The sequence below is a fragment of the Salmo trutta genome, unplaced genomic scaffold, assembly GCF_901001165.1.
Source record: "Salmo trutta unplaced genomic scaffold, fSalTru1.1, whole genome shotgun sequence".
In the NCBI taxonomy this organism is placed as follows: domain Eukaryota; kingdom Metazoa; phylum Chordata; class Actinopteri; order Salmoniformes; family Salmonidae; genus Salmo; species Salmo trutta.
This window is the reverse complement of record NW_021822760.1, coordinates 55816-70590: the sequence shown is the minus strand read 5'-3', so window position 1 is coordinate 70590 and position 14775 is coordinate 55816. Positions and strand designations below refer to the sequence as shown.

The 14775-nt window shown below is 43.9% G+C and overlaps 1 pseudogene; it reads right to left on the bottom strand.

Annotated features, from left to right (window-relative positions):
* Nucleotides 1-640: 640 nt before the first annotated feature.
* Nucleotides 641-14203, bottom strand: LOC115184205 (serine/threonine-protein kinase ULK4-like; annotated as a pseudogene).
* Between the last annotated feature and the right edge of the window lie 572 nt (nucleotides 14204-14775).

Genomic DNA, 14775 nt, shown 5'->3' with positions numbered 1-14775 from the left:
TAAAGATAGAGGGAGTGGAGAGGAGAATAGAAGAGAGAAAGATGGATTCATCTTCTGTGTTGGCTGGAATAGCAGCACAAGCCGATAATGGCCATTATCTGTCAGAGTTAGGGAGTGGCAATGCCGGGCCAGATGAGATGTTTATGCGCAGAAGATGGCACAGGCTGAAACACGTCCACATAGAGACAACACCAAACCCATACAGCTATGGCACGGGCCACACTCCTAGCCTCACAGTGACAGTTGAATGAAGGAGGGGCTAGAGTTGTGCTTTCATTTCCTACGTCCTAAATGGCACCATATTCCCTATAGTGCACTACCTTTGCCCAGGCCCATAGGGTCAAAAGTAGTGCACTATTTTATTTTTACTAGACAATTCAGTTAAGAACAAATTCTTATTTACCATGACAGCCTACACCAGCCTTACACGAACGACGCTGGGCCAATTGTGCACCACCCTGTGAATCATGGCCGTTTGTGATACAGTTGGATTCGAACCAGGGTCTGTATTGACGCGTCTAGCACTGAGATGCAGTGCCTTAGAACCACTGGCCGCACTCGGGAGCCAAGTAGGGATAAAGAGGACTGTTGGTGTTTAGCAAGGTGTTTACACTACAGTATTCTACATACCCGCTCCTGACTAGTCTGTGTAGCTGGGCGTGGGCCCTGACGCCAGCATGGCAGAGAACATGTGAGTATGTGCTTGCTGGACACGGCTGATCCCCGACACCAGGCTGGCTAAGATGGCTGGCAGCCCCACCTTGTCATCAACACGACTCTGGAAGGCACTGGCTGAGAGGCGGGTGATTCTGCACAGGGCCTGTATGAAGTTAATAAAACAGGAAGGCCTCAATCACTATCAAGTTCACTTTCAAACACATCTGGCTTCTAAAGTGGCTGAAGTGCCGGATAGGCAGGGTTTGCACATTTGGGACTATTGCATTGGTTTCTTTGGGCCAGAAAAACTCAATCAAGAAACAGTTTAAATAGGAACCTAGGTCTGGTATCAAAGATATTAGTCCCAATGCAGGTTATATACATGGATGTAATCCATCCAGTGGTATTTCATCAGTACACACAGTATCTCTACTTCAATCACAAAAGAAAGTAAAATATTGAAGTGAGTGAGTGAGTTCAGGTTTCCCTGGTTAGTGTATTGTGTGTGGTGTTTGTACTCACTGAGATGGCGCTGACGCGTAGTGAGTCGACGCTGGAGTGTGTGACAGGTACCAGAGCATGGGACCCTATCTCCCCCGGTGATGAAGCCCTGGGCGTAGTGAGACGCCGGGGTACACACGTTCTCCACCATCTTACACACCATGTGGTTCAACAACCAGCTCCTCCTAAAGACACACAAAACAGACACACACACACACGGACGGACATACACACACGGATGAACCCAACCACACACACAGTACCTTACAATGGAATGCCCAAAATAATGTAGCTAGGCTAAATAAAACACAATTATGAATCCTACAAGAACCTGAAGGTCACACCTCAAAGAAAAACAGAACAATTAGCAAGTAACAATTTGATTTACACAAATCATTACAATGGCTGAAATGTGAAGTGGTTCATTACCCACACTATGGGCTATGAATGAGGAATGATTTATTCTGAGGGAAACACCATTTCAGTGAAATAGGGGCACGCTAATGAAATACTGAAAAGATGACGGAATGGGTTTTTCAATGCATCCATTATATACCACACTCCATTATATACCATCCATTATTTACCATCCATCCATTATATACCATCCATTATATACCATCCATCCATTATATACCATCCATCCATTATATCCATGCATCCATTATAGTCATCCATTATATACCACACTCCATTATATACCATCGATTATATACCATCCATTATATACCTCCATTATATACCACACATCCATTATATACCATCCATTAGTTACCATCCATTATATACCATCCATTATATACCACACATCCATTATATACCATCCATTATATACCATCCATTATATACCATCCATTATATACCATCCATTATATACCATCCATTATTTACCATCCATTATATACCATCCATTATATACCACACATCCATTATATACCATCCATTATATACCATCCATTATATACCACACATCCATTATATACCATCCATTATTACCATCCATTATATACCATCCATTATATACCACACATCATATATACCATCCATTATTTACCATCCACTATATACCATCCAATTATATTACCACGCATCCATTATATACCATCCATTAAATACCGTCCATTATATACCACGCATCCATTATATACCACGCCTCCATATATAGCCATCATTATAAAACCATCCATTATATACCACACATCCATTATATACCATCCATTATATACCATCCATTAAATACCGTCCATTATATACCACGCATCCATTATATACCACGCATCCATTATATACCACGCATCCATTATATACCACACATCCATTATATACCACACATCCATTATATACCATCCATGATGTACCATCCAGTATATACCATACATCCATTATACCACACATCCATTTATATACCACGCATCCATTATATACCACGCATCCATTATATACCACACATCCATTATATACTATCCATTATATACCATCCATTATATACCACACATCCATTATATACCATCCATTATATACCACGCATCCATTATATACCATCCATTATATAGCATCCATTATATACCACGCATCTATTATATACCACGCATCCATTATATACCACGCATCCATTATCACCACGCAATCCATTATCACCACGCATCATTATATACCACGCATCCATTATATACCACGCTCTAGTATACAGTGGGGGAAAAAAACTATTGATCCCCTGCTGATTTTGTACGTTTGCCAGTTTACAAAAGAAATGGTCAGTCTATAATTTTAATGGTAGGTTTATTTGAAACAGTGAGAGACAGAATAATAACAAAATAATCCTGAAAAATGCATGTCAAAATTTTATAAAATGATTTGCATTTAATGAGGGAAATAAGTATGACGCGCATACCATTATATACCACGCACCCATTATATACCATCCATTATATACCACACATCCATTATTTTCCACACATCCATTATTTTCCGCGCAGCCTATATACCGCGCATCATATATACCCGCGCATCCATTATATTCGCGCATCCATTATATACCGCGCATCCATTATATACCGCGCATCCATTATATACCGCGCATCCATTATATTACGCGCATCCATTATATTACGCGCATCCATTATATTACGCGCATCCATTATATTACGCGCATCCATTATATACCACGCATCTATTATATACCACGCATTCATTATATACCACGCATCCACTATATACCACGCATCCATTATATACCACGCATCCATTATATACCATCCATTATATACCATCCTTATATACCATCCATTATATACCACACATCCATTATATACCATCCATTATTTACCATCCATTATATACCATCCATTATATACCACACATCCATTATACCATCCATTATATCCATCCATTATATACCATCCATTATATACCACACATCCATTATATACCATCCATTATTTACCATCCATTATATACCATCCATTATATACCACACATCCATTATATACCATCCATTATATACCATCCATTATATACCACACATCCATTATATACCATCCATTATTTACCATCCATTATATACCATCCATTATATACCATCCATTATTTACCATCCACTATATACCATCCATTATATACCACGCATCCATTATATACCATCCATTATATACCGTCCATTATATACCACGCATCCATTATATACCCACAGCCTCCATAATCTACCAGCCATTAGAACCATCCATTATATACCACGCATCCATTATAATACCATCCATTATATACAAGCCATTAAATACCGTCCATTATATACCACGCATCCATGTATATCCAGCATCCATTATATACCACACGCATCCATTATATACCACACGCATCCATTATATACCACACATCCATTAGTATACCAACACATCCTTATATCCATCCATGATGTACCATCCGTAGATACCATACATCCATTATACCAACACATCCATTTATATACCACGCATCATTATATACCACGCATCCATTATGATACCACACGTCCATTATATACTATCGCATAATATACCAACGCATCCATTATATACCACACATCCATTATATACCACGCATCCATTATATACCATCCATTATATAGCATCCATTATATACCACGCATCTATTATATACCACGCATCCATTATATACCACGCACCCATTATACACCACGCATCCATTATATACCACGCATCCATTATATACCACGCATCTATTATACAGTGGGGGAAAAAACTATTTGATCCCCTGCTGATTTTGTACGTTTGCCCAGTTACAAAGAAATGGTCAGTCTATAATTTTAATGGTAGGTTTATTTGAACAGTGAGAGACAGAATAATAACAAAATAATCCTGAAAAATGCATGTCAAAAATTGTATAAAATGATTTGCATTTTAATGAGGGAAATAAGTATGACGCGCATCCATTATATACCACGCACCCATTATATACCATCCATTATATACCACACATCCATTATTTTCCACACATCCATTATTTTCCGCGCATCCATTATATACCGCGCATCCATTATATACCGCGCATCCATTATATTACGCGCATCCATTATATACCGCGCATCCATTATATACCGCGCATCCATTATATACCGCGCATCCATTATATTACGCGCATCCATTATATTACGCGCATCCATTATATTACGCGCATCCATTATATTACGCGCATCCATTATATACCACGCATCTATTATATACCACGCATTCATTATATACCACGCATCCACTATATACCACGCATCCATTATATACCACGCATCCATTATATACCACGCATCCATTATATACCACGCATCCATTATACACACGCATCCATTATATACCACGCATCCATTATATACCACGCATCCATTATATACCACGCATCCATTATATACCACGCATCCATCTATACCACGCATCCATTATATACCACGCATCCATTATATACCACGCATCCATTATATACCACGCATCCATTATATACCACGCATCCATTATATACCACGCATCCATTATATACCACGCATCCATTATATACCATCCATTATATACCACATCCATTTATACCCACACCATTATATACCACATATCCATTATATACCATCCAATATATACCATCCATTATATACCACACATCCATTATATACCATCCATTATATACCACACATCCATTATATACCACATATCCATTATATACCACGCATCCATTATATACCATCCATTATATACCACACATCCATTATATACCATCCATTATATACTACATATCCATTATATACCACATATCCATTATATACCACATATCCATTATATACCATACATCCATTATATACCGCGCATCCATTATATACCATCCATTATATACCATACATCCATTATATACCACATATCCATTATATACCACGCATCCATTATATACCATCCATTATATACCATACATCCATTATATACCACATATCCATTATATACCACGCATCCATTATATACCATCCATTATATACCATACATCCATTATATACCACATATCCATATATACCATCCTTGTTACCCTGGTTCCACTGGGTTACATCATAGGCGTATTATTCCATTAAAATGTGGAAATGGATCACTACTACAAACCTAACCTAATGAACATACCTTTCACTAGTTAAACCAGTATTCTACCACAGTACCTTTCTGAACTACACTACAGCCACACAGTAACCCACAACAACCACATGACTGGGCCGTGTCCCAACAGCACCCTCCTCCCTACTCGTTTTGTGCAGAGCCCTAGAGGCCTTGGTCAACAGTAGTAGTGCCCTATGAGACCTGGCTCTCAAGAGAGACAGGCTATGTCCAACCTGCCCACAAAATAAGGTGGAAACTGAGCTGCACTTCCTACCTCCTGCCAAATGTAGACCATATTAGAGACACATATTTCTCTCAGATTACACAGATCCACAAAGAATTCCAAAACAAATCACATTTTGATATACCAATGTGCCATCACAGCAGCAAGATGTGACCAGTAAGAACAAACACCACTGTAAATACCACCCATATTATGTTTATGTATTTTCTCTTTTGTACTTTAACTATTTGCACATCGTGACAACACTATGTTAGACATAATATGAACTTTGAAATGTCTCTATTCCTTTGGAACTTTTGTAAGTGTAGTGTTTTACACTTTTTTTTTATTATCTATTTCACTGGCTTTGGCAATGTAAACATATGTTTCCCATGCCAATAAGCCCCTTGAATTGAATTTAATTGAGAGAGAGAGACAGCGAGAGAGACAGCGAGAGAGAGACACAGCTAGAGTGACAGCGAGAAAGAGAGACAGCGAGAGAGAGAGACAGCGAGAAAGAGAGACAGCGAGAAGAGACACAGCTAGTGACAGCGAGAGAGACACAGCTAGAGTGACAGCGAGAAAGAGAGACAGCGAGAGAGAGACAGCGAGAAAGAGAGAGACAGCGAGAGAGAGAGAGAGACCAGCGAGAGAAAGAGAGCAGCGAGAGAAAGAGAGAGCAGCGAGAGACAGAGAGAGAGAGCAGCGAGAGAAAGAGAGCAGCGAGAGAGAGAGCAGCGAGAGACAGAAAGAGAGAGCAGCGAGAGACAGAAAGAGAGAGCAGCGAGAGACAGAAAGAGAGAGAGAGCAGCGAGAGACAGAAAGAGAGAGCAGCGAGAGACAGAGAGAGACAGCGAGAGACAGAGAGACAGCGAGAGAGAGAGACAGAGCGAGACAGCGCGAGAAGAGAGGGACAGCGAGAGAGAGAGACAGCGAGAGAAGCGAAGACAGCGAGAGAAACAGCGAGAGAGAGCGAGACAGCGCGAGAAAGAGGGACAGCGAGGAGAGAGACAGCGAGAGAAAGAGAGACAGCGGAGAAACAGCGAGAGAGAGCGAGACAGCGCGAAAAGAGAGGGACAGCGAGAGAGAGAGACAGCGAGAGAAAGAGAGACAGCGAGAGAAGAGAGAGAGAGAGAAAGAGAGAGACAGCGAGAGAAAGAGAGAGACAGCGAGAGAAAGAGAGAGACGCAGAGAGAAGAGAGACAGCGAGAGAGAGAGAGACAGCGAGAGAGAGAGAGAGAGAGACAGCGAGAGAGAGCGAGACGCGAGAGAAGAGAGGACAGCGAGAGAGAGAGAGACAGCGAGAGAAAGAGAGAGAGAGATCTAGAGAGACAGCGAGAGAAAGAGAGAGACAGCGGAGAACGAGAGAGACGCGAGAGAAGAGAGAGACAGGCGAGAGAAAGAGAGACAGCGAGAGAAGAGAGAGACAGCGAGAGAAAGAGAGAGACACGCGAGAGAAAAGAGGACAGCGAGAGAGAGAGGAGAGACAGCGAGAGAGAGAGAGAGAGAGACAGCGAGAGAGAGCTAGAGAGCGAGAGAGAGCGAGAGAGCGAGAGAAAGGAGGAGAGACAGCGAGAGAAGAGAGAGACAGCGAGAGAGAATGAGCGAGAGAGAGAAGAAGAAGAGAGAGAGAGACAGCGAGAGAGAGAGACAGCGAGAGAGAGAGAGACAGCGAGAGAGAGAGAGACAGCGAGAGAGAGAGAGACAGCGAGAGAGAGAGCGAGAGAGAGAGAGCGAGACAGCGAGAGAGAGAGACAGCGAGAGAGAGCGAGACGGCGAGAAAGAGAGAGACAGCGAGAGAAAGAGAGAGACAGCGAGAGAAAGAGAGAGACAGCGAGAGAGAGAGAGACAGCGCGAGAGAGAGAGAGACAGCGAGAGAGAGAGAGAGAGAGAGAGACAGCGAGAGAGAGAGACAGCGAGAGCGAGAGAAAGAGGAGACAGCGAGAGAAAGAGAGAGACAGCGAGAGAGAGAGACAGCGAGAGAAAGAGAGACAGAGAGAAGAGAGACAGCGAGAGAGAGAGAGACAGCGAGAGAGAGAGAACGAGAGAGAGCGAGAGAGAGAGAGACAGCGAGAGAAAGAAGAGACAGCGAGAGAAAGAGACAGCGAGAGAGAGAGAGACAGCGAGAGGAGAGAGAGAGAGAGAGACAGCGAGAGAGCGAGACAGCGAGAGAAGAGAGGACAGCGAGAGAGAGAGAGACAAGCGAGAGAAAGAGAGAGAGAGAGAAGAGAGAGGACAGCGGAGAAGAGAGACAGCGAGAGAGAGAGAGACAGCGAGAGAGCGAGAGAGCGAGAGAGAGCGAGAGAGAGCGAGAGAGCGAGAGAGAGCGAGAGAGAGCGAGAGAGAAGAGAGCGAGAGAGCGAGAGAAAGAGATAGACAGCGAGAGAGAGAGAGACAGCGAGAGAAAGAGAGAGAAGAGAGAAAGAGAAGACAGCGAGAGAAAGAGAGAGAGAGAGAAAGAGAGAGAGGAGACAGCGAGAGAGAGAGAGACCGCGAGAGGTAGGAGCAGCGAGAGAGAGAGAGACGCGGGAGAGAGCGAAGAGAGAGAGCGAGACAGCGAGCGAGAGCGAGACAGCGAGAGAGAGCGAGACGCGAGAAAGAGAGAGAACAGCGAGTAGAGAGCTGAGACAGCGAGAGAAAGAAGAGGGAGAAGAGAAAAGAGATAAAGAGAGAGACAGCGGAGAAAGAGAGAGAGAGAGCAGGGAGAGAAAGAGAGAGAGCAGGGGGAGAAAGAGAGACCAAGTCGTAGATAGAGAGAGTAGACAAGCGAGAGAGAGAGAGGAGAGAGAGAGACAGAGACGCGAGAGAAAGAGGAGAGTACAGAGAGAGAAAGATAGACATCGATAGACGAGAGGACTCGAGAGAGAGAGAGAGAGAAGAGAGGAGCGAGAGAGAGAGAGACAGCGAGAGAGAGCGAGAGCGAGAGAAAGAGAGACAGCGAGAGGAGAGAGACAGCGAGAGAAAGAGAGAGAGAGAGAAAGAGAGAGAGAGAGACAAGCGAAGAGAGAGACAGCGAGAGAGAGAGAGACAGCGAGAGAGAGAGACAGCGAGAGAGAGAGAGACAGCGAGAGAGAGAGCGAGAGAGAGAGAGCGAGACAGCGAGAGAAGAGAGACACAAGCGAGAGAGAGAGCGAGAGAGAGACGCGACAGCGAGAGAGAGAGACAGCGAGAGAGCGCGACACGAGAAAGAGAGAGACAGCGAGAGAGAGAGACAGCGAGACAGCGGAGAAAGAGAGACAGCGAGAGAAGAGAGACAGCGAGAGAAAGAAACAGCGCGAGAGAGAGAGAGAGACGCGAGAAAGAGAGAGACAGCGAGAGAGAGAGAGACAGCGAGAAAGAGAGACAGCGAGAGAGAGAGAGAGACCGGAAAGAGGAGACAGCGAGAGAGAGAGAGAGACAGCGAGAGAAAGAGAGAGACGCGAGAGAAAAGAGACAGCGAGAGAGAGAGAGAGACAGCGAAGAAAGAGAGAGACAGCGAGAGAAGAGAGAGACAGCGAGAGAAAGAAGAGAGAAGAGAGACAGCGAGAGAAAGAGAAGAGACAGCGAGAGAAAGAGAGAGAAAGAGAGAGAGAGACAGCGAGAGAGACAGCGAGAGAGACAGCGAGAAAGAGAGAGACAGCGAGAGAAAGAGGAAAGAGACAGCGAGAGAGAGAGAGACAGCGAGAGAGGAGCGAGAGAGAGAGAGAAGAGAGAGACAGCGAGAGAAAGAGAGACAGCGAGAGAAAGAGAGAGACAGCGAGAGAGAGAGACAGCGAGAGAGAGCGAGAGAGAGAGAGAAAGAGAGACAGCGAGAGAAAGAGAGAGACAGCGAGAGAAAGAGAGAGACAGCGAGAGAGAGAGAGAAAGAGAGAGAGAGCGAGAGAGAGAGAGAAGAGAGAGACAGCGAGAGAAAGAGAGAGACAGCGAGAGAAAGAGAGATAGCGCGAGAGGAGAAAGAGAGACAGCGAGAGAAAGAGAGAGACAGCGAGACAGAGAGGAGAGACAGAGACAGAGACAGCGAGAGAGAGAGAGAGACAGCGAGAGAAAGAGAGGACAGCGAGAGAGAGAGAGAGAGACAGAGAGACAGATAGAGAGAGACATAGAGAGAGAGAGGACAGAGAGAGAGAGAGAGACAGAGACAGAGACAGCGAGAGAGAGAGACGAGAGAAGAGACAGCGAGAGAGAGAGACAGAGAGAGAGAGAGACAGAGAGAGAGAGAGACAGAGAGAGAGAGAAGAACGAGAGAGAGAGACAGAGAGAGAGAGACAGAGAGAGAAGACAGAGAGAGAGAGAGAGACAGCGAGAAGAGAGAGACAGCGAAAGGAGAGACAAGAGAGAGAGAGAGAGACAGAGAGAGACAGCGAGAGAGGAGAGAGAGACAGAGAGAGAGAGACAGAGAGAGAGAGGAGAGACGCGAGAGAGAGAGACAGAGAGAGAGAGACAGCGAGAGAGAGACAGAGACAGCGAGAGAGAGACAGCGAGAGAGAGAGACAGAGAGAGAGAGAGAGAGAGAGAGAGAGAGGGCTCTAGGTTCTGATATAGTTGAGGTGTTGAGTAGGGAGGACACCTGCACTGATTGACAAGCTGCTGGAGGCGAGTGAGGAGTTAAGGAAGTCTGCGTCCCAAATGGCACCCTATTCTGTACATAGTGCACTACTTTTGACCAGAGTCCACGTAGTGCACTATATAGGGAATAGGGTGCCATTTGGGACGGACACCGAAGAGTGAACATAGTGAGGGGGTACATTCCAGTCAGAAAGGCCTTGTTGTGTCAGTAGAACAAGTCAACCAGAAACGACTACAACTCAAGTCAAGATACTCCACACAGCACAGCAGCCTCAGGTTTCTCTTCTCTCTCCACACAACAACCATACAAAATCACTGTGAAGAAAAGCTGAGGCCGTTTTTTTAAACACGGCAGTTTGTACAACTAACTATCTTTCATACCGGTGTGGACATACTGTACACAGACTCCCTTTTCACAAAGGTAAGGCACGCTGGAGGCTACTGTGTATAAGGTGTGCTGTAACTCGGAGCATGTTTTAACCTGATGTTACAAAGGCAACTATACTAGACTAAAACAGAATAAACAAAACACACAGAGAGAAAACCTTGGAGTCATGCGATGCGTCACTACTCATTCCAACCTTTCAGAAAGTGAACGTCTGAAAATGGCATTGAAAATCTAATGTTATGAACAGAGGCAGGGAGGGGCATTGAAAATATATTGTAAAGAACATCAAATTAGCTAAATTGGTCGGGCCTACCAATAGCAAAATATGCTGCTTGTATACGAGCGGCTCGGGATTTCTTTTGAGAGAAAATGTTGCAGAACCCTGATCTAACTCAATGAACAAAGGGAATTGGTCATGGTAGATTAACCAGAGCCCTGGTACAAATGTAGTGCACTAAATAGAGAATAGGTTGCCATTTGGAAAATAGCCATTAAACAGGACATTGGGCACACCTGTGGAGTGGAGTGCGGCTTATCCTCTATTTATCTCATTAACACACTGCTACTGTATTAAAACTAGCATCTAACACACTGGGAAAAAATGTACATAGGATGCAACAACATCAAAAAGTACTCATCCAAGAAGATCTCAAAATGCGTGGGCATGGGAGCTATTTTAAACACCATTTTATTTCCTGTTTAACTGTTCTACCAGAAACATTTAAATTCCTTAAATTTTGTTTTGCAGATATACTGTAGATTACCCTGGACTAACTGGAAAATAATTCTAAACAGGAGTCTAATTCAACATTGAAAAGGGATATGAAAGCCTTTAATGTATAGACTTAAACCATAACCCATGGCTAATACTGTAGGGCCTTAAACCATGACCTACTGGCTAATACTGTAGGGCCTAAAACCATAACCTAGGGCTAATACTGTAGGGCCTTAAACCATAACCTATGGCTAATACTGTAGGGCCTTAAACCATAACCTATGGCTAATACTGTAGGGCCTTAAACCATAACCTAGGGCTAATACTGTAGGGCCTTAACCATAACCTAGGGCTAATACTGTAGGGCCTAAAACCCTAACCTAGGGCTATACTGTAGGCCTTTAAACCATACCCTATGGCTAATACTGTAGGGCCTAAAACCCATAACCTAGGGCTAATACGTAGGGCCTTAAACCATAACCTAGGGCTAATACTGTAGGGCCTTAAACCATAACCTAGGGCTAATACCGTAGGCCTAAAACCATAACCTAGGGCTAATACTGTAGGGCCTAAAACTATAACCTAGGGCTAATACGTAGGCCTAAAACCATAACCTAGGGCTAATACTGTAGGCTAAAACCATAACCTAGGGCTAATACTGTAGGGCCTAAAACTATAACCTATGGCTAATACTGTAGGCCTAAAACCATAACCTAGGGCTAATACTGTAGGCCTAAAACTATAACCTAGGGCTAATACTGTAGGCCTAAAACCATAACCTAGGGCTATACTGTAGGGCCTAAAACCATAACCTAGGGCTAATACTGTAGGGCCTAAAACTATAACCTAGGGCTAATACTGTAGGCCTAAAACCATAACCTTAAGAACCATAAATCATAATACTGTAGGGCCTACATGGGGATTGAACACAAAACTATGAGGACAAACAGAGTTCAATGCAGCTCTTTACTAAGCTTAGTATCTCCACTACACGGGGATCGAAAAAGCCCCAGTAAGCAATTCTATATGAGAAGACGACTCTTATCATAGTGGTAGCTACAAGTCTTACTAAGCTTAGCCTTTGTGTCTCCTCTAGTTTGAGCCTGTGCTGTATGTTCTCCCAGAGTGTTAGCCGTGTCAGACTGAGAGGAGCCCCTGCAGTCTCTCTTGTGGTTTCCCAAGCCTGCAACAAGTGCCTGTGTGTAATTATGTCCCTTTTGAAGCAGCAGCGCAGCACCTGGACCAGAAGAACGCTCTATGTAAATGCAGGACCGCCAGCTAAGCCTTTCATTATCCGACTTGTTTTCATCTCTCTGCTTAGAACTCAACCTCTCAGTTTAAATGGCATGTTTAATGATAAGAGTGATATTAAACCCAAAAATATCAAAACGGGTTTTAACTGTGAAATGTGTATTTAGAAGATTACAGAAGAATGCAAAGATGGAGCTGGCATGTAATAAGTCAGACAGCAAACACCTACAAGACAGTGTAGAAAGGATCTCTCAAATTATTACCATTGAGTACTGGTCCTCCCACGGGGACCAGTACGAAAAAAAGAAAAAAAATGTATGCATTCACTACTGTAAGTCGCTCTGGATAAGAGCGTCTGCTAAATGACTCAAATGTAAATGTAAATGTACAATACTTTAAGATACAATCTCCCTTGAAGAATGTCTACGTTCTTTTAAAAGAGACACTTCCCACTCGGCAAAACACTGGCTGAATCAATGTTATTTCAATGAAATTACGTTCAACCGACGTGGAATAGACGTTGAATTGACGTCTGTGCCCAGTGGGTTCTCTAGCTCACAAAAAATTGTAAATATTATTGATCTTTGCAATATGGACCAGGTCAACACCCTAAAGATTTATGCTTCCTTCTGGAGCAAAACATGTATTCATTTGTTTTGTTTAGCAGCATTAAATGTCCTTCCACACAAACAGAGAGTATCTGTCGTGATTATTGCAGTACATTGAATTGCATGTCAGAAATCCATATGTAGAAACGTAGCCGTGTGTGATGTAGCTGGTTATTATTACGAGTCATCCAGAGGTGATTCGTTCCCAAATGGCACCCTACTCCCTATATAGTGCACTACTTTTAACCAGAGCCCCATAGGGCTATGCTTCAGAGAGAGATTAGGCTGCAGCTGATTAGGAGCAGAGCATTACAGTAGCTCCTGTGTTGGACTGATACATGTTTAATGAGAGTGGTGAGCTGTGTGGAGTGGAGCGGTGCGGTGGCCAGGACTAGGAGATAGAGAAGGAGAGTTGAAGCCCCTGGCTCCTTCTCCCTGATACAGATACACCACCGCCACGGTTCCCAAACACACCTTTCATCATTGGCACTGGGAACATCTTCTTCACGCTCATAAATATTTCCTGCAGGCAGCTCAAGTCTGGCCCGTCTCTCTCTCTCTCTCTCTGTCCTCCTCTCCCTCGCCTTCTCCTGCCCGTCTCTCTCTCTGTCCTCTCTCCCTCGCCTTCTCCTCCCAGTCTCCCTATCTCTCTCTGCCTTGCCTTCTCTTCCCGGTCTCCCACACCCTTTCCATCTCTGGCATTCAGGCTCCCCTCTCTCTCACGCCCAGACTTTCCCTCCATCTTCCTCTCCCTCCTGAAACATTTGCTGATGCTGCTACACTCGCTGCAATGGTATGTGGGTTGCTGCCCTTAACAAGAGAACAAGCAACTCTCTTCTTGACATCTTATTCTCACAGTTTGTTTGGGCGTTCAGAATCAGCTGTGGTCATGAAAATCTGACATGCAAACACAGCTAGAATTGTTATGTGCATTTAAAGTGGTGTAAGCATTTCACATATCAATTCAATTTGAAATGTTTTAACCATGCAGGGAAATACCTGCATCAAATTAGTGCTACCAGTGTTGCAAATGAAAGTGTGGGAATAGAGTCGTCCATAAATAACATATGAAAACATACAATCACCGGCCAGTTTATTATGTACACCCATCTAGTACTGGGTCGGACCCCCTTTGCCTCCAGAACAGACTGAATTCTTTGAGGCATGGATTCTACAAGTTGGAAACATTCCACAGGGATGTTGGTCTATGCTGACGTGATGGCATCACGCAGTTGCTGCAGATTGGACAGCGGTACTCCACCGCCACCAGCCTG